General features: G+C 45.7%; 1 protein-coding gene across 2 annotated transcripts in view; it reads left to right on the top strand.

Annotated features, from left to right (window-relative positions):
- GJC2 (gap junction protein gamma 2) overlaps positions 1-18,018 on the top strand; it is a 78,417-nt gene that overhangs the window by 16,142 nt on the left and 44,257 nt on the right. The window contains exon 3 of one of the 2 annotated variants that reach the window (XM_060280992.1): positions 7,135-7,231. The gene's annotated coding sequence lies outside the window, so the exon portion shown is untranslated. Of the gene's footprint in view, positions 1-7,134; positions 7,232-14,081; positions 14,277-18,018 lie in introns of those variants that run through there. The other variant, XM_035129264.2, reaches the window with a different exon arrangement.

Here is an 18,018-nt window from a genome sequence, read left to right as displayed (position 1 = left end):
AGCTCCCTGAAGTGAGTTTGGAAGTGCATGGACAGCGCTTGGCTCAGAAACTTGAGCTGAGCTGAGGAAGGTCATGGGCAGCTTAGCTGCCTGCGGTGAGCCAAGAGCCAGAGGTTGTGGGGCAAGCTAGGGGTCAGGACCAAAGACAAGTTGGAACCGCAGGACAAATCAGGAGGCAGGGTCAAGGAGCAGGCCAGAAACCACCACCAAAGAATGGTAAAATGCGGGCTAGACAATGCTACCATTCAGTGGATTTGTAACTGGCTGGCTGACCGAACCCAAAGGGTTCTCATCAATGGCTCCTCTTCATCCTGGAGAGAAGTGACTAGTGGGGTGCCACAGGGTTCTGTCTTGGGCCCAGTCTTATTCAACATCTTTATCAATGACTTGGATGATGGGCTTGAGGGCATCCTGAGCAAGTTTGCAGGTGACACCAAATTGGGAGGGGTGGCTAATACCCCAGAGGGCAGGATCACACTTCAAAATGACCTTAACAGATTAGACAACTGGGCCAAAGCAAACAAGATGAATTTTAACAAGGAGAAATGTAAGGTACTACACTTGGGCAAAAAAAAAATGAAAGGAACAAATACAGGATGGGAGACACCTGGCTTGAGAGCAGTACATATGAAAAGGATCTAGGAGTCTTGGTAGACCACAAACTTGACATGAGTCAACAGTGTGATGCAGCAGCTAAAAAAGCCAATGCAATTCTGGGCTGCATCAATAGGAGTATAGCATCTAGATCAAGGGAAGTAATAGTACCACTGTATTCTGCTCTGGTCAGACCTCACCTGGAGTACTGTGTCCAGTTCTGGGCACCACAGTTCAAGAAGGATACTGGAACGTGTCCAGAAGAGGGCAACCAAAATGGTCAAAGGCCTGGAAACGATGCCTTATGAGGAACGGCTTAGGGAGCTGGGTATGTTTAGCCTGGAGAAGAGAAGGTTAAGGGGTGATATGATGGCCCTGTTCAAATATATAAAAGGATGTCATATAGAGGAGGGAGAAAGGTTGTTTTCTGCTGCTCCAGAGAAGCGGACACGGAGCAATGGATTCAAACTACAAGAAAGAAGATTCCACCTAAACATTAGGAAGAACATCCTGACAGTAAGAGCTGTTCGGCAGTGGAATTTGCTGCCAAGGAGTGTGGTGGAGTCTCCTTCTTTGGAGGTCTTTAAGCAGAGGCTTGACAGGCATATGTCAAGAATGCTTTGGTGGTGTTTCCTGCTTGGCAGGGGGTTGGACTGGATGGCCCTTGTGGTCTCTTCCAACTCTATGATTCTATGAATAACCAGAGAGCCAGAGCTTGGGAAGACCATGTTGCTCAAGGCAGACCCCGGTGGAACAGGACGTCCTCTTATACTGGGTGGACGGAGTCAGGTCGGTCATGGAGAATGTGCCCGCCTGCAGTTCAATGGCTCACCATGTTGGGGTGTTCTGCTGAGACCAGCAGCTTCTGCGATGAAGGGCTTCCATTTGCCAGGCTCTGGTCTTTGCTTAGCCAGCTTTTCTCCAGCTTGTTCAGATTCTTGGTGTTTAGGGGCTGCTTGCTGGTGCAGACACAGCGGAAAAGCTGGCAACCCCGGGAGTGAAGACTAGCCTTGCAAAGCAGTCCGTACGAGTCACTTATTTATTTTGCATTGCTATCCCTCCATTCCTCCAAGGAGCTGAAGGCAGGGTGTGTGGGAATGAGCCCCACTGAGCACTGCGGGACTTACTTCAAAGTAGACCTTCATTGGAATATGCATGACACAATGTGAGGAGGGCATCTGAGAAATTTGAGTTTGAGTTGCTATGGCTTTGTTGAATTGTATAAATCATTTTGATTTCTGATTTTATTTTACTTTTTGATATTTTGAGTTCCTATGACTTTGCTTGACTTGCATTGATCATTTTTATCATTTTGATGATGATAGTATAGTGATTGTGACATTGTTGGTTGTTTTTTTATTTTATTTTAATGCTATCGTGATTGTTCCGAGCTGCTTTGAGCTAGGCATCTGTCGTTGGAGAAACAGAATACAAATGTTAAATCAAATTTAGAGCACCTTTGTGGGTTAAAGACGAGCTTGCAATTGGATAGGTAAAGCAGCTTTTTACACAGAGCCCGATAAAGATGAAAGGCCTGCTCAATTTCTTTACAGATCACAGCACTCCTGAATGGATTGCAAATGAAGGGATTATTTTGCCAGCTATCCAGAGTGCAGTCTGAGGCTGCCTCGGTTTTAGCTAGGAAAGCAAGCCCAGAGACTTTATGGATCAAAATCCAATTGCTAATTAGATTTACTATTATGATTATTTATTGCTAGAGCAAGCTGCTGTGCCAAGGCCAGAGATAACAACTTTCTGAATTTCAAGCGAACAGAGGAAACAACCTTGTATTGAGTGATATCATTCGTCCATCTAGCTCACCATTGTTTACCCTGACTGGCAGCAGCACATGTTACATAGAATCATAGAACTGTAGAGCTGGGATCCCGAGGGTCATCTAGTCCAACCCACTGCAATGCAGGAATTTCAGGTAAAGCATCCATGACAGATGGCCAGCCAACCTCTGCTTAAAAACGTTCAATGAAGGGAGTCTGTTCCACTGCTGAATAATAATAATAATAATAATAATAATAATAATAATAATAATAATAATTTTATTGTTTATACCCTGCCCATTTGGCTGGGTTTCCTCAGCCACTCTAGGCAGCTTCCAACAAAAGATTAAAAATACATTAAAACATCAGTCATTAAAAACTTCCCTAAACATGGCTGCCTTCAGTTGTCTTCTAAAAGGCAGATAGTTGTTTATTTCCTTGACATCTGATGGGAGGGCGTTCCACAGCGTGGGCGCCACCACTGAGAAGGCCCTCTGCCTGATTCCATGTAACAGCTCTTCCTGTCCTGATGTTTAGTCGGAATCTCCTTTTTTGTATAGCGGTGCATCGCAAGACGAATTTAATTCGTTCTGTGAGTCAATTCGTTTTGCGAAAAAATTGTCTTGCGAATCCCATAGGAATGCATTGATTCATTATTATTTTTTTATTTTGCCCATAGGAACGCATTAATTGGATTTCAATGCATTCCGATGGGAAACCGCAATTCGCTAGATGAATTTTTCACAGAACGAATTCGTCTTGCGAGGCAACCTCCGATAGCAAGACCCATTCGTCTAGCGAAAAATTTGTCTAGCAGGGCATTCGTCTAGCGAGGTACCACTGTAACTTGAAGCCATGGGTTCGAGTCCTACCCTCCAGAGCAGGAGAAAACAAGCTCGCTCCATCTACCTTGTGACAGCCATTGAGATATTTGAAGCTATCTCCTCTCAGTCTCTTCTTTTCCAGGCTGAACATACCCAACTCTTCCTCATAAGGCTTGGTTTCCCAAACCCCAGATCATCTTGGTCACCTTCCTCTGCACACATTCCAGCTTGCCAATCTCCTTCTTAAATTGTGGCGCCCAGAACTGGACACAGAACTCCAGGTGTGGTCTAACTAAGGCAGAATAGAGTGGGACTATTCCTTCCCTTGATCTAGACACTAGACTTCTGTTGATGCAGCCTAGAATTAGCTTTTCTTTTTGCTGCTGCATCATACTGTTGACTCATGTTGAGCTTGTGATCTACCAAGGCCCCTAGATCCTTTCCACATGTACTATTCTTATATTTTGCCGATCCTACAGCTCTGCTTTCAGATACTTCAGCATGCATGTGCAGAAAAATAGCCCTGGTGGATCAGGTCCAAATGGTGCCCATCTAGTCCAGCAATTGGTTCTTACGGTGGCCAACCTATTATGGGAAACCCGCAAGGAAGACCTGAGCGTTTCCCCCACTAGTGGGATTCCCAGCAACTGGAATTCAGAGCCATTCAGAGCCCCAGCCCTTGCGGCCATTGTTAGCCTCATGCTCCATGCATGCTGATGAAGACCATATTCAGGACCTTTTTAAAAAAGTACCCTGCCTCCGTTTGCGGTCTTGTAACAAGTTGTTGTTGTTTAGTCGTTTAGTCGTGTCCGACTCTTCGTGACCCCATGGACCAGAGCACGCCAGGCCCTCCTGTCTTCCACTGCCTCCCGCAGTTTGGTCAAACTCATGTTCGTAGCTTCGAGAACACTGTCCAACCATCTCGTCCTCTGTCGTCCCCATCTCCTTGTGCCCTCCATCTTTCCCAACATCAGGATCTTTTCCAGGGAGTCTTCTCTTCTCATGAGGTGGCCACAGTATTGGAGCCTCAGCTTCAGGATCTGTCCTTCCAGTGAGCACTCAGGGCTGATTTCCTTCAGAATGGATAGGTTTGATCTTCTTGCAGTCCATGGGACTCTCAAGAGTCTCCTCCAGCACCATAGTTCAAAAGCATCAATTCTTCGGCGATCAGCCTTCTTTATGGTCCATACATCACTACTGGGAAAACCATAGCTTTAACTATACGGACCTTTGTCGGCCAGGTGATGTCTCTGCTTTTTAAGATGCTGTCTAGGTTTGTCATTGCTTTTCTCCCAAGAAGCAGGCGTCTTTTAATTTTGTGACTGCTGTCACCATCTGCAGTGATCATGGAACCCAAGAAAGTAAAAACTCTCAACCTTCTAACAAGTTGCTTCATCTTAAAGCCGTCCCCAAACTCCCAATTTACGTGACCGCGGATGCCTATAAAGAGGCAGGCCTTTGCTCAGTGAGCTGATGCGGATGGGGTTACGCCTGAAGTAGGTCATGAAAGAACTGAAACACGACTCCAGGGCATCACGTAGCCAATAGAGTACGTGGCGAGGTTGATGAGGTTAAAGGGGAACCTTAGGACAAAGGACATGAAGTGTGTGTGTGTGTGTTTATATACAGAATAGCTGTTTCGCAGAGGAGACCAACTGCAGCTGAGGGGTGTTGTGTTGCAATGAAGGTAGTTTGGTGTTTTTGCAAAAACCCTGACCTTCTCTTCTCCAGAGGCTGGGGACAGACTCCATGTGTCCTGGGAGTAGTCCAAGAACAACAGCTGGTATGGATGTACCCTTAGAGAGCTTGTCTCCTTTGTTTTCGCAAATCTAGTGCAGATTTCGGGTGAGACAGGGTTATTTCTGGTTCTTCACTAAACCCCATAGCTCAGCAGCTTGGATGGGGTGACATTGGATTCTGTTCTCATTTGCAGGCTGTTATGTACTGAGCTGAATCATAGAACAATAGGATCCAGAATCAGCAGTCTGATTGGTCCGCAGGAGCCACCCAATCCAACTCCAGGTGGAAGTGAATCCGCAACCTGATTGGCCTGCAGGAGCAGCCAATCAGGCGGCTGGCAGAAGTGAATCCACAAACTGATTGGCCCACAGGTGTAGCCCTGAAGTAGCCAATCACGCAAATACCATTGTGTAAATAATGTATATAAGCAGATGGTTTTGGGAAAAGGGCATTCTTCTTCTCTTCTTCTCCTTGATGACTACGAGCTGAATAAAGAGCATGAAATTCACTCTCGACTCCGAGTATATTTCACAGGCAAACGTCCCTAATTCGCACTTTCAGAGACGCCATGCGGACCGAAGCACAGGCCTCCTGTGAGATTCGCACTTCTTCAACTTTAGAAAGCCTCGTAATGTGCGCAGACGTGACTGCACTAGGTTGAGGTGCACGTGCAAATGCGCAAAGAAGAGGAAACAGTATACAAATATGCATTATATCCGGGGGAATTGCTTTGCAGAAAATGTGCCGCAGGTGGAAGAGAGGCTCTGAAGTGGTTCTCTGAAGGGGAGGGCAGCAGGGATGCAAAACCTGTAGCTATCCGGAAATTATTGTACTCAATAATAATAATAATAATAATAATAATAATAATAATATGACGGTTCCCTCGTTGCGAGAAGCCAAGTTGCAGGGAACCAGGCAGAGGGCCTTCTTGGTGGTGGCGCCTGCCCTGTGGAACGCCCTCCCATCAGATGTCAAAGAGAAAAACAGCTACCAGACTTTTAGAAGACATCTGAAGGCAGCCCTGTTTAGGGAGGCTTTTAATGTTTAATTGTTTTATTTCCTTTTTCTGTTGTAAGTCGCCCAGAGTGGCTGGGGAAACCCAGCCAGATGGGCGGGGTATAAATAATAAATTATTATTATTATTATTATTATTATTATTATTATTAACTTAATTATACGCTGCCCATCTGGCCAGGCCTCCCTAGCCACTCTGGGTGACTCCCAACAGAATTAAAAGCACAATAAAACATCTGGTATTAAACACTTCCCTAAACAGGGCTGCCTTCAGATGTCTTCTAAAAGTCGGATAGTTGTTTATTTCCATGGGAGGGCATTCCACAGGGTGGGTGCCACCGCTGAGAAGGCCCTTTCCCGGGTTACCTGTAACCTTACTTCTTGCAATGCGGGAACCGCCAGAAGGCCCTCAGAGCTGAACGATGGGGCTGGAGGCGCTCCTTCAGGTATACTGGGCTGAGGCTATTTAGGGCTTTCAAGGTCAACACCAACACTATGAATTGTGGTTGGAAATGTACTGGGAGCCAATGTAGGTCTTTCAGGACCGGTGTTATATGGTCTCAGCGGCTGCTCCCAGTCACTGCATTCTGGATTAGTTGTAGTTTCCAGGTCACCTTCAAAGGTAGCCCCACGTAGAGCGCATTGCAGTAGTCCAAGCGGGAGATAACCAGAGCATGCACCACTCTGGCGAGACAGTCCGCAGGCAGGGAGGGTCTCTAACTCCTGCCACCCCCAACTAGCAGATCCAGTGCGTCAGGAATGATGGGTGTTGCAACCAAATCTGGGGGGTGCCAGATTCTATACCTTAGGCTCTCGCCTGCCTTTACGGCACTGCGGTGCTTTCTTCTTCCCTTATGCGCTACACATGGCTAGGGCTTTGCCATCTCATACTCTCTGGACTAGACTTGAGTCATACTTTTCTGAAAAGTTGGCTGTCCCCCCCTTCCCGAAAGCTTTGTTGAAGCACGGCCCACGAAGGCGACCCATTTCTGAAGCGAGGCGCAAGTCAGCTGAGAAGCGCAAGAGTGCGGTTCCGTGCGCACGAGCCTCGGCTGCCCTGCAACAATGGGGCCCTTTTAAAGAGGGCTGTGGAACGATGCCTCGTTGTGCTTGGTGGCGCGAGCCTGCTGATACCCTTCCCAGATAATGAGGGATTGTTCCTCCTTTTCTCTTCTCTTTTGTGTCAGAGGTGAAGGCGGTGAAGCTGTGCTGCACGAACCCTGTGCGGAAAAAAAGAAGGAAGACCCACAGCTAAGAACCACCCATTTTTCCTGTCTGTGAAAGGTATGGAATGCCTCCTGTGTTTCTTAATAATGGAAGATTCCTTGTGTCTGCCGGGTTGCAAAGAAGCCTTATTTTGCAGTTTGGAGATTTATTGTGCTGTTGCTTCATACTTGTCACGTTACTTTTTCATATATATATATATATATATGTATGTATTTTAAAAACCCTTACCATTATTTTTCCAGTTAACAATAATAACAGATGAACTCCCAAGCCACCTTGGGAGAAATAGGATTCGCATGACAAATATGCCACCCACTTCATTAACACGCCGAAGTCCCATTTATTCTGGGCAACTTGGCATCATTTTGCGCATACTTTCCGCCTCCTGATCTTTCAGCCAGGGCCTTCTCATGTGCACCTTAGAAAGGCAGAAGCGCTGGCAACTTTTGACGCTGTGTTTATTCAAAGCGGCGCTTAGCTCCGAATCTTTACATGCATCCTTTGTGGATGTTTTGATGTGCTGTCAGGCTGTCCTGAGCCTGGACTTTCTCTGAGGTTGTCTTTCATGGGCGCTGCATCAACAACGGCTGGTCCTCGCCGGCGTTGCTTCTTATCAGGAAAGGAAAATCAGGAGCCGGTCAAATTCTGTGCCTTTTCAGTTTGCAGCCGAGCTGCAGTAAGAGGTCCGTTTCAGACAAGCCCGCAGTAAGATTCTAAGTTGGCACCAGCGATATTTCCTTCCCCGGCGAAAGGAAACGGCATACTCCATGTTGCAGAGAACTGTTCTGAGCAGGAGCATGGTCTGAGTGTTGTGGGTTAAATTTATATCCTAACCTTCCTCCGAAAGAGCCCAGGGAAGCAAATAAGTCAGTACTGAAAAAATACAATTAAAACACATAGAAACACATAATGCTTGCTTTGTACTTTTAAGAAATCGTTCTTTTTTGTGTGGCAGTACATACACTTTGGAACTCCCTGCCTATTGACATCTGGCAAGTACCTTTGTTCTGCTCTTTCCGGTGCCTGCTTAAAACATTTTTTGTTCGGCAAGCCTACCCAGCTGTGTTTTCCTTCTTTTTAGCTCCTGTTGATTTTAATCATCCTCCAAATGTCTTAAAATACTCGTTTTTAACCAATTTATCAATAATCTTATTGTTTTGGTTTATATTTTTGCAACCCACTTAGAGCTTTCCTTGCAATCAAGTGGTATTTAAATCTTGTTAACTGTATAGAACCAACACATCTGTTCTCAGATTTTCCAACCTTATGTTGCTGTGTCAAGAGCCACTTTGCTTCTTATCCGAAAAGGAAAGTTAGGAACCAGTCAAGAGTCAGTGTGGTGTAGTGATGAGAGCAGGCATAGGCAAACTCGGCCCTCCAGATGTTTTGGGACTACAACTCCCATGATCCCTGGCTAACAGGACCAGTGGTCAGGGATGATGGAAAGTGTGGTCCCAAAACATCTGGATGGCCGAGTTTGCCCATGCCTGGATTAGGGTATAGGACCAGGGACTCAGCTACACAGCTGCAAATAAAACATTTTAAGTGTGTTGTAAAGTGCAATAAACAAATGTGACACAAGATGGCAACAGTGAGCTATGGCCATTGCAATGTATTTTTCAAAACGTTTTTTAAAAAAGCATTTCCACAGTGTTTTTTATATGTGTGTAGATTCCACCTAGGAATGAAGCTGGTTCGGTGATCCTGGGCCAGACTAACCTACCTCACAAGGTTGGTGTGAAGATAATTTGAAGAGTGGCAGAACTGTGGGGGTTTCTTTAGGCTCCTTGGAGGAAGGCGGAATGTAAATTAAACAAACAAACAAACAAACAAACACATCCCTTTAATTTACACTCAGGCTGAATTTGGAGGTTTAGTTCAGTGAGGTAACAGTTGGGATTTGGTTAATATCAGTGGTTTTCCTTTCCTAATGCAAAAAACTGCACTTTTACTGTGGCAGAAAAGGGTTCCTGTACAGGCGTGTGGTTTGAGAAATGTTTTGGATCGGCCAAGAAACACATACAGTAAATAAAAATCAGTGGCTGGGTTTGCCAGATGTTGTGTGATGAAGCACACAGAATGTGCAGCCGCGATTAAGGTCTGCAGATGTGGATAATCTTTACTGGGTGATGGGCAGCAGTGGTTTACACCTCTGTTGCAAGAGCATAATTTCTACGCTTGCAGATAAGTGTCCCAAACGTATGGTGCCAGTGTGTGGGAACATAGAGGTACCTATGGAAATAAAAGGACCAGTTTTGCACACCCCCAAGCGAACCGGGAATCAAGCCTGAATAAGGATATCATTTTTCTTTTCTTTTTACCTCTGGCCTTCTTAAGCAGAAGCAATGGAATCTTTGCATCATTTATTTACACAACCCCGTTTCCCTTCTCATTCCCTGGCTTTTCCTCCCCAAAACTGTGAAGAACTCAGCAATTGCAACATCGGCTGAGTCTCAACAGGGCAGATAGCGTGGGAGAAATCAGAAGAATCCCTCTGTCTGCTTCTCAGAAACTGCAGACAGGATGACAAACTGTTTCGCTGCACCGTGATTGCCGGTGGTAACGGTCCCAGAGAAGAGAGGGTTGGGCATTATCTCTCCCTCTTCAAAAGTGCATGTCGGGGGTCCCACCTCCACCTCACTGCCCCCCTGCTCATGATGTGGTAAGAGTGGATCCCTTTTCCTTCCCTTGAAGAGTACATGGAGATGAAGGAGGAAATTGGAATATTGACAGTTTACCCCACTTGCCTCGCAACTCGTCTTTGAAAGCTCGGGCGGGCTGGGTGTAGAAACCGTTGGGACATCTTCATTGCTTCTGTTCAGTTCTGAACTGTTGAACTCAGTGTCTGCTGCCAAGCCTGTACCTTTAACTTGCCTGAACAAAGATCTCTTCCTTACTCTTCCTGCATGTGTTGGGCATGGGGAAGGGCAGAGAGTGCTTATCTGGTGGGAGAATATCCACTCAAAAATTCAATAATTCATAAGCCATGGGCTTAAAAAGGTGGGAGACCCCTGAGTCAGGGTGTGTCCCAGTTGTGCATAGGGATGGGCAACTTTGGTTCTTTTCAGTCTCTCATTTTTCCAATTTTAAGTTCAGTTCTCCACATTTCCGCATTAGTTTGAGGGTTTGTTTGTTAAGTCTTCATAAAATTTCACCAGCGTTTTAGGGCAAAGGTAAAGGGACCCCTGACCGTTAGGTCCAGTCGCAGACGACTCTGGGGTTGTGGCGCTCATTTCGCATCTCACCCCGTCATGGGGATTCAAACTGCCGACCTTCTGATCGGCAAGCCCTAGGCTCTGTGGTTTAACCCACAATGCCACCTGCATTTTACGGTAAAGGTAAAGGGACCCCTGACCATTAGGTCCAGTCGTGACCGACTCTGGGGTTGCGCGCTCATCTTGCATTATTGGCCGAGGGAGCCGGCATATAGCTTCCAGGTCATGTGGCCAGCATGACAAAGCCGCTTCTGGCAAACCAGAGCAGCACATGGAAACGCCGTTTACCTTCCTGCTGTAGCAGTTCCTATTTATCTACTTGCATTTTGATGTGCTTTCGAACTGCTAGGTTGGCAGGAGCTGGGACCAAGCAACGGGAGCTCACCCCGTCACAGGGATTCGAACTGCCGACCTTCTGATCAGCAAGCCCTAGGCTCAGTGGTTTAACCCACAGCGCCACCTGGGTCCCACAATTTTTAGGGTAGCTTTCTCCAAATATACATGGTCACAGGTAGTTTTGCCTGATATACAAATTTTCGCATAGCAATTCCCCATGATTTCCATGTGTTATTTTCAGGAGCGTATGCATTTTATATACACTTTCAGCAAGCATAATGCGTTTTTGTAAACATTGGTTGCTTGGAGAACTGCGTTGCAAAATTCGGAGAGGTGTGAATTTTGAAGAATGGCTGTTGCACTTCTCACATTCTTCCAGAAAACACGAACAAGGTAGGCTTACCTTTAAACGTAAGCTGAATAATATGACTCACCCATCCCTCTGTGGAGCAAGTCATGCCTTGCAGTGACTGCAGTGGCATTTTGTTGCCACTGCAGGCAACAGAGCCTGCCGCATGGAACAATTTAAGACTGCGCCATTAGTTTCTCAACCAAGGAGAGTTGAACATGGAGGCGTTTTGACAGCAGCCGTGTGACAGATTCTAGCTGCTTCCCCGCCCCTGTCCCAGAGCACAAACCCAAACTTTTACATAGTAACAAAACAACATCCTGGCAGGTTCGTTGTTGTTGTGGTTTTAAATCCTCTGAGTTTGGAACACATTGCACAGGGAGAGATCACAGCTGGGAAGGACCAGAGGTCCAAAGAAAAGCAGAAGTGAGCAAGCAGAGAGAAGGCAGGGACACTTCAGCTGAGTTTTGCATGTCTTACATCTTTGTATGGTGGAACCTCGGTTCTTGAACGTCTCCGTTGACTAATGTTTCAGAACCCAAATGCCAAAAACGCGGAAGTAAATGCTTCCGTTTTCAAACGCACCTCAGAAGTCGAACGGCTTCCAAAGCATGTTTGTCAGTTTTCTCAATTGAATTTGCCAACAGCCCTTTGCGCCTCAGTTTTCGACCGTTTTGGAAGTCGAACAGTCTTCTGGAATGGATTACGTTCGAAAACCGAGGTTCCACTGTAATGGCTAGCCTGAATGATGGCTGCTGATGGTTTGCGTGGGGAAAGGCATCCTTATTGGGGGAAATTGCTTTCAAAAATGCCTGCATTAATCAAGAAGGCGTGCAAAAAATGTTGTTAGGAGAAATTCGCACTGAGAAATATTCATGAGGATTTTTTCTTTTTTATATGTAAAAACGCGAATTGCTGCAGAAATGTGGAGAACAGAATTTAAGTTTGGAAAAGTGAGAAATCAAGAGAACTAGAATCGACAGGTCCACCCATCGCTACCTCCCCAAGGTGGTTGTGATGTGAAGAGAGCAATATGTGTGTGTTTTCTTTACAGTGGTACCTCTACTTACGAATAACTCTACTTACGAATGTTTCTACTTACGAACGGAGCTCCGCCCGCCATCTTGGATGCGGTTTAGATAGGATTTTTTCTACTTACAAATTTTTAGATAGGGTTGCTTCGACTTACGAATTTTTTCTCCCAATGCATTCCTATGGGATTCGATTTACAAATTCCTTAAACTTACGAATGTGTGTTCGGAACACATTAAATTCGTAAGTAGAGGTACCACTTACATGCAAAAATCTTTGTTATCAATGTTACCAAGAAAGACAAATGCTAAAAATGCAAAAGGTACCACAGAAAACTACAATTCACTATAAATGATGAGTGAGCTTCTCGTGGATAAGCCTCCGATCGATTTCCAAGGATCTCGAATGTTTGGAAATGGTTGAATCAGTGAGAGAACCATCTAATCTCCCCTCTGATGTGAAGCAATATTACAATAACAAATCAATTGCATTTGCTCTGCTGAGCTCATAACTTCCCTCCCTCCCTTCAATTGGTTTCTCATTTCCTAATAAATTATATGCACATTTCAGCTGCCAGTTTCTGTCCTCCGTATATTTCAAATCCTTTTATTATCCATGGTCAGATACTATTTTACATCACGTTTCAGGATTCGTATCAATCCTGCTAGTGTCTTCGCATTCTTACAATGACCTTTCAAATACTCAATAAATTTACTCCTGAATTTTTCAGCGGGAGACTTAGAATCATAGAGTTGGAAGAGACCACAAGGGCCATCCAGTCCAACCCCCTGCCAAGCAGGAAACACCATCAAAGCATTCCTGACAGATGGCTGTCAAGGCTCCGCTTAAAGACCTGCAGAGAAGGAGACTCCACCACACTCCTTGGCAGCAAGTTTCACTGTTGAACAGCTCTTACTGTCAGGAAGTTCTTCCTAATGTTTAGGTGGAATCTTCTTTCTTGTAGCTTGAATCCATTGCTCTGTGTCCGCTTCTCTGGAACAGCAGAAAACAACCTTTCTCCCTCCTCTATATGACATCCTTTTATATATTTGAAGATGGCTATCATATCACCCCTTAACCTTCTCTTCTCCAGGCTAAACGTACCCAGCTCCCTAAGCCATTCCTCATAAGGCATTGTTTCCAGGCCTTTGACCATGTTGGTTGCCCTCCTCTGGACACGTTCCAGCTTGTCAGTATCCTTCTTGAACTGTGGTGCCCAGAACTGGACACAGTACTCCAGGTGAGGTCTGACCAGAGCAGAATACAGTGGTACTATTACTTCCCTTGATCTAGATGCTATACTCCTATTGATGCAGCCCAGAATTGCATTGGCTTTTTTAGCTGCTGCATCACACTGTTGACTCATGTCAAATTTGTGGTCTACCAAGACTCCTAGATCCTTTTCACATGTACTGCTCTCAAGCCAGGTGTCTCCCATCCTGTATTTGTGCCTTTCATTTTTTTATTTTTTTATGCCCAAGTGTAGTACTACTTTACATTTCTCCTTGTTTAAATTCATCTTGTTTGCTTTGGTCCAGTTGTCTAATCTGTTAAGGTCATTTTGGCAGCTATGGTCTAACTACGCACCGTGTGAAGAAGCACTTTCTTCCATCTGTCCTGAATCTTCCAACAGTCAGCTTCGTTTGATGTCCTCATGTTTTGAGAAGAGGAAAGCTTTCTCTATGCCGTGCATGATTCTATAAACTCCTATCACGTCACCCCAACTTGCCTTGCCTCTAAAAAGTTCCAAGCACATACAAATGCAGAAGGAGAAAATGTGCAGCCCATTTGTGTCTTGAGTCAGTCTTGCAGCCTCAACTTCCTATTGGAGGGAGCCAAACGTCCCCTCTCCCTCTCCTATCCCATCCTAGCTCACTCACTCAGGAAGCCAAAACTTTGCAGCCAGACTCTCCAAGACTTCTGTAGCGGGAAGGGAGATTGGTTTGAAGGGGTGGGTGGGAGGGGAGGACGGGGAGCAAGCCGAGAGCTCAGAGGTCTGCTCTGACGGCGCACTTTGTCAAAAGCCTTCTGGAGAGCAGAGACCCTCGGTGCCAAAAGGAAACAGAGTTTGAACCCAGGAGAGGCTGCTGTTTGGAGACTGGAACTAATTTCACAAGCTCCGGAAAGACGATGGGACGCTTTTGCAAAGGGATAAGGCCAGGAATTCCTAGTATGTCTGTTTTTCTTCCTCTTCTTGCATTTCTAAGCTGCTTAAATGTTGCTACTGGTTCCTTCTCAGAATGCTTTGCAAATAACCAGCATACCTCGGAATGTTGTTTGCAAATTTGGTAATTCCTCTTCCTTTTTAAACTTCTGTCTTGAGATGGGGGGTGGTGGTGGTGAGATTCAGAGGCAAGCTGGGTCTGCCCCCAGCCCCAATCTTAAAATGTGTGCTTGCGTGCAAGAGGATTCATTATGCTTCGTAAGGGTCAAATATGCCACCTTAGCTGACTTCGATCTACCCTTTATAACGGTGGAGTCAAGGTCCCTTAGCGCAGATTCACTCTGTCGGCTTAATATCCCTGAAGTCCTCAGTCGTACGTGCGATCTAAAGGCTGAGCAACTCAGAGGCTTCTCTTGTATCAGAGTGCAAATCTACGGGTGAAGCAGGATTTCTCTTAACTGCGTGAGCAGGAAATGTCATTGCTTTGGTTTCAATGACAGGAAGCGTGTGTGCGTGTGTTTGTGCCATTTAAGAGTGAGAAAGAGAGGTGAAGCCGCACCTCTTTATCCCGGACACTTGAGGTGTCTATTTTTTAGCACCCACCTTATTTCTGTGATAGTAACTTGCTTTAAACTGTGTTTAGCATCGTGTTTTAATGTTTTAGCCTACCACGGGACCTAAGATTGAAGGGCAGGCGAATGATGATGATGATAATACACAGCTGGACCTGGGATAGCTCAGTTGGAAGAGCACGGATCTCATCTCAGGGTCGTGGGTTCGAATCCCACATTGGGCAAAAGATTCTTGCATTGCAGGGGGTTGAGCTAGAAGAGGCTTGCGGCTCCTTCCAATTCTATTATTTTTCACCCCACACACGGGTAGTTCTTTTCTGCCCTAGACACTTGATCGGGGTTTAATACATGTGATTTTTCTAACAGATTTCCTTACAGATTTCCTTATTTCTTTTTACACCAGCACTGTGGGCAAAACAGCAAGCTTCAGATTGTACATTGGGAGATCAGAAATTGCCTTATTCAGAGCCGGGTCACTAGGGCACCTAGCTCAGTATTGTTTACACGGACTGGCAGCTGCTCTCCGGGGTAGGGGGCATTCCCAGCCTTCCTTGAAGAAGCCTGGGATTGAACCCGGGACATCCTGAACGCAAGGCAGGTGCTCACCCACTGAGATGCATCCCTTCCTCTTAACCAAACTCTCAGGTAGGAAGAAAGCAGGAGTGATGCTTGTTTTACAGGTGTCCAGTACCTGGCCCACCTCTGGAGTTTCACAGGTACTCAGCAGTGCAGTGTTCTCAAGGCTGTGTAAAGGCGAGTATTTCTGTGTCTCCAGCGACATCTCAATAGCTTGATAACTGTGCAGACGTTATCTGCACAGAGGGGCCGTAGCTTAGTGACAGAGCCCGACTTTGGTGTTTGCCAACGAAAGAATCTCCTTGATTTACAGCTGGAAAGGAACATTTGGCTCCTTATGACCCTGTTAAAATGACACGAGAGGTGGGAAACGGATAGCTCAGGGAGGCCTGTCAAACAGACTGCCCGCGAGATGGCTGAAGAGGAGGAATTGAAGTGGTTCTGAGAGGCCTCAAGGTAGCAGAGTTGCATCTGGAAGCTGTTAAGCTTCTCAAAGGACTCCACCCCACCCTGTCACCCCCTCTGAATTGGCGATGGGTCTGGAAAAGGGAAGGATTTGCAACTATATCTGCCAGTGTGTGTGTGTGTGTGTGTGTGTGTGTGTGTGTGTGTGTGTGCAGACCAGTTTTTAAGTGGAGTTAAAAGGTGCAGTGATGAAGGCATTCATTCATTTTGCCCCTGCCCAGGAAAACCAATTTGCTGGACTACAACTCCCATCATTCCTCCCTGACCATGCTGCCTGGGGCTGATGGGAGTTGTAGTCCAATAACTTTATGGAGAACTTCGGGCCAACCACCCCTGGAGTGCAAATTCCCACCCAGCATGGAAAATGGTCGGGGGAATAAGAGTTGCAGTTCAACAACTTCAAGGGCACTGCACTGGCTCTTTTTGTCTTACATTGGTCAGGCTGTCCAACTAGTAGGGTATTGTCTACTCTGATAATACTGGAACTCTCCAAAGGCTGAAGGAGAAAGTCCTCCTTCACATCACCTGGTACCTGAGACCCCTTTTTAATATCTGGAGACACCAGGGATTGAACCTGGGAACTTTGGCATGCAATTGCTCTCCCACTGAGCAATGGTTTCCAATACAGCAACAGTACGGAGGGCTGTAAAATTTGCTCGTTTTCTCAGTCTCTCATTTGTACAACCTTAAATTCGGTTTGTCGCCTTTCTATATCACTGGATTTTTAAAAACAAGCACTCATGAAAACCCATCCACATATTTCCCCCCTAATATACACAATTTGGTTTGCAGTTTTGCCTAACACACACACTTTTGAAAGCAATTCCCCCCAATATACAGTGGTACCTCGGGTTACAGACGCTTCAGGTTACAGAGTCCGCTAACCCAGAAATAGTACATTGGGTTAAGAATCATAGAATCAAAAGAGGGAGGAAGAAGAAGGGTGTTTCCTATAGAATCATAGAATTGGAAGGGGCCACAGAGGTAGAATCATAGAATCATAGAGTTGGAAGAGACGACAAGGGCCATCCAGTCCAACCCCCTGCCAAGCAGGAAACACCATCAAAGCATTCCTGACAGATGGCTGTCAAGCCTCCGCTTAAAGACCTCCAAAGAAGGAGACTCCACCACACTCCTTGGCAGCAAATTCCACTGCCAAACAGCTCTTACTGTCAGGAAATTCTTCCTAATGTTTAGGTGGAATCTTCTTTCTTGTAGTTTGAATCCATTGCTCCGTGTCCGCTTCTCTGGAGCAGCAGAAAACAACCTTTCTCCCTCCTCTATATGACATCCTTTTATATATTTGAACATGGCTATCATATCACCCCTTAACCTTCTCTTCTCCAGGCTAAACATACCCAGCTCCCTAAGCTGTTCTTCATAAGAACTTTGCTTCACGATGAGAACAGAAATCGTGCGGCAGCAGCAGGAGGCCCCATTAGCTAAAGTGGTGATTCAGGTTAAGAACAGTTTCAGGTTAAGAACGGACCTCCAGAACGAATTAAGTTCTTAACCCGAGGTACCACTGTAATGCATTTTTGTATGTAATTTTCACTAATGTATGCAATTTCATGCACACTTTCACCAAATACACATTTTGTATAAATGCGCCTAATTTCAGCAGGGCAATGGGACCCCGCGGGCAAATTTATTGCGGTGAAAGCTGATGCTGTAATCCATGAAAGGGTATGCTGTAATAGATAAATTTGTTTATCTATAAGATGTCACAGGACTCTTTGCTGTGGATTTTTGCCAATATCATACTGTTCTTATCAATGGTGTGGCCACACTTGAGATATTACTGCCCACGTCCAGTTCTGAGCCAGTACTGTTCCCCCCAAAAAACTCTTTTAAGCACCACCAGGGGGAAGCACCCCTCTTCTCTTAACGGCATAGCTGCCCAAGGAACCAGAGCATTCCTTGGTCAAAGGAAAATCTGATTCTGCAAGTGACTCAAATGGAAACTATGGCAGTGAATCAAAATTGCGCAGAATTGGAGTGAGTCATAGCAAATTGAAGGGGGAGGAGACTTAAGGAGGGTCTTGGAGCTCTGCAAGGCAGACTTAAGAAAGCCCCCTCTTTATTCTCAGAGGTCCTTCCAATATCATTTTCATTGTGCTTTTATGAGTATTTGT

The sequence above is a fragment of the Zootoca vivipara genome, chromosome 12 (genome assembly GCF_963506605.1).
Source record: "Zootoca vivipara chromosome 12, rZooViv1.1, whole genome shotgun sequence".
NCBI classification, from domain to species: Eukaryota; Metazoa; Chordata; class Lepidosauria; order Squamata; family Lacertidae; genus Zootoca; species Zootoca vivipara.
This window is presented reverse-complemented; position numbering and strand designations above follow the sequence as displayed.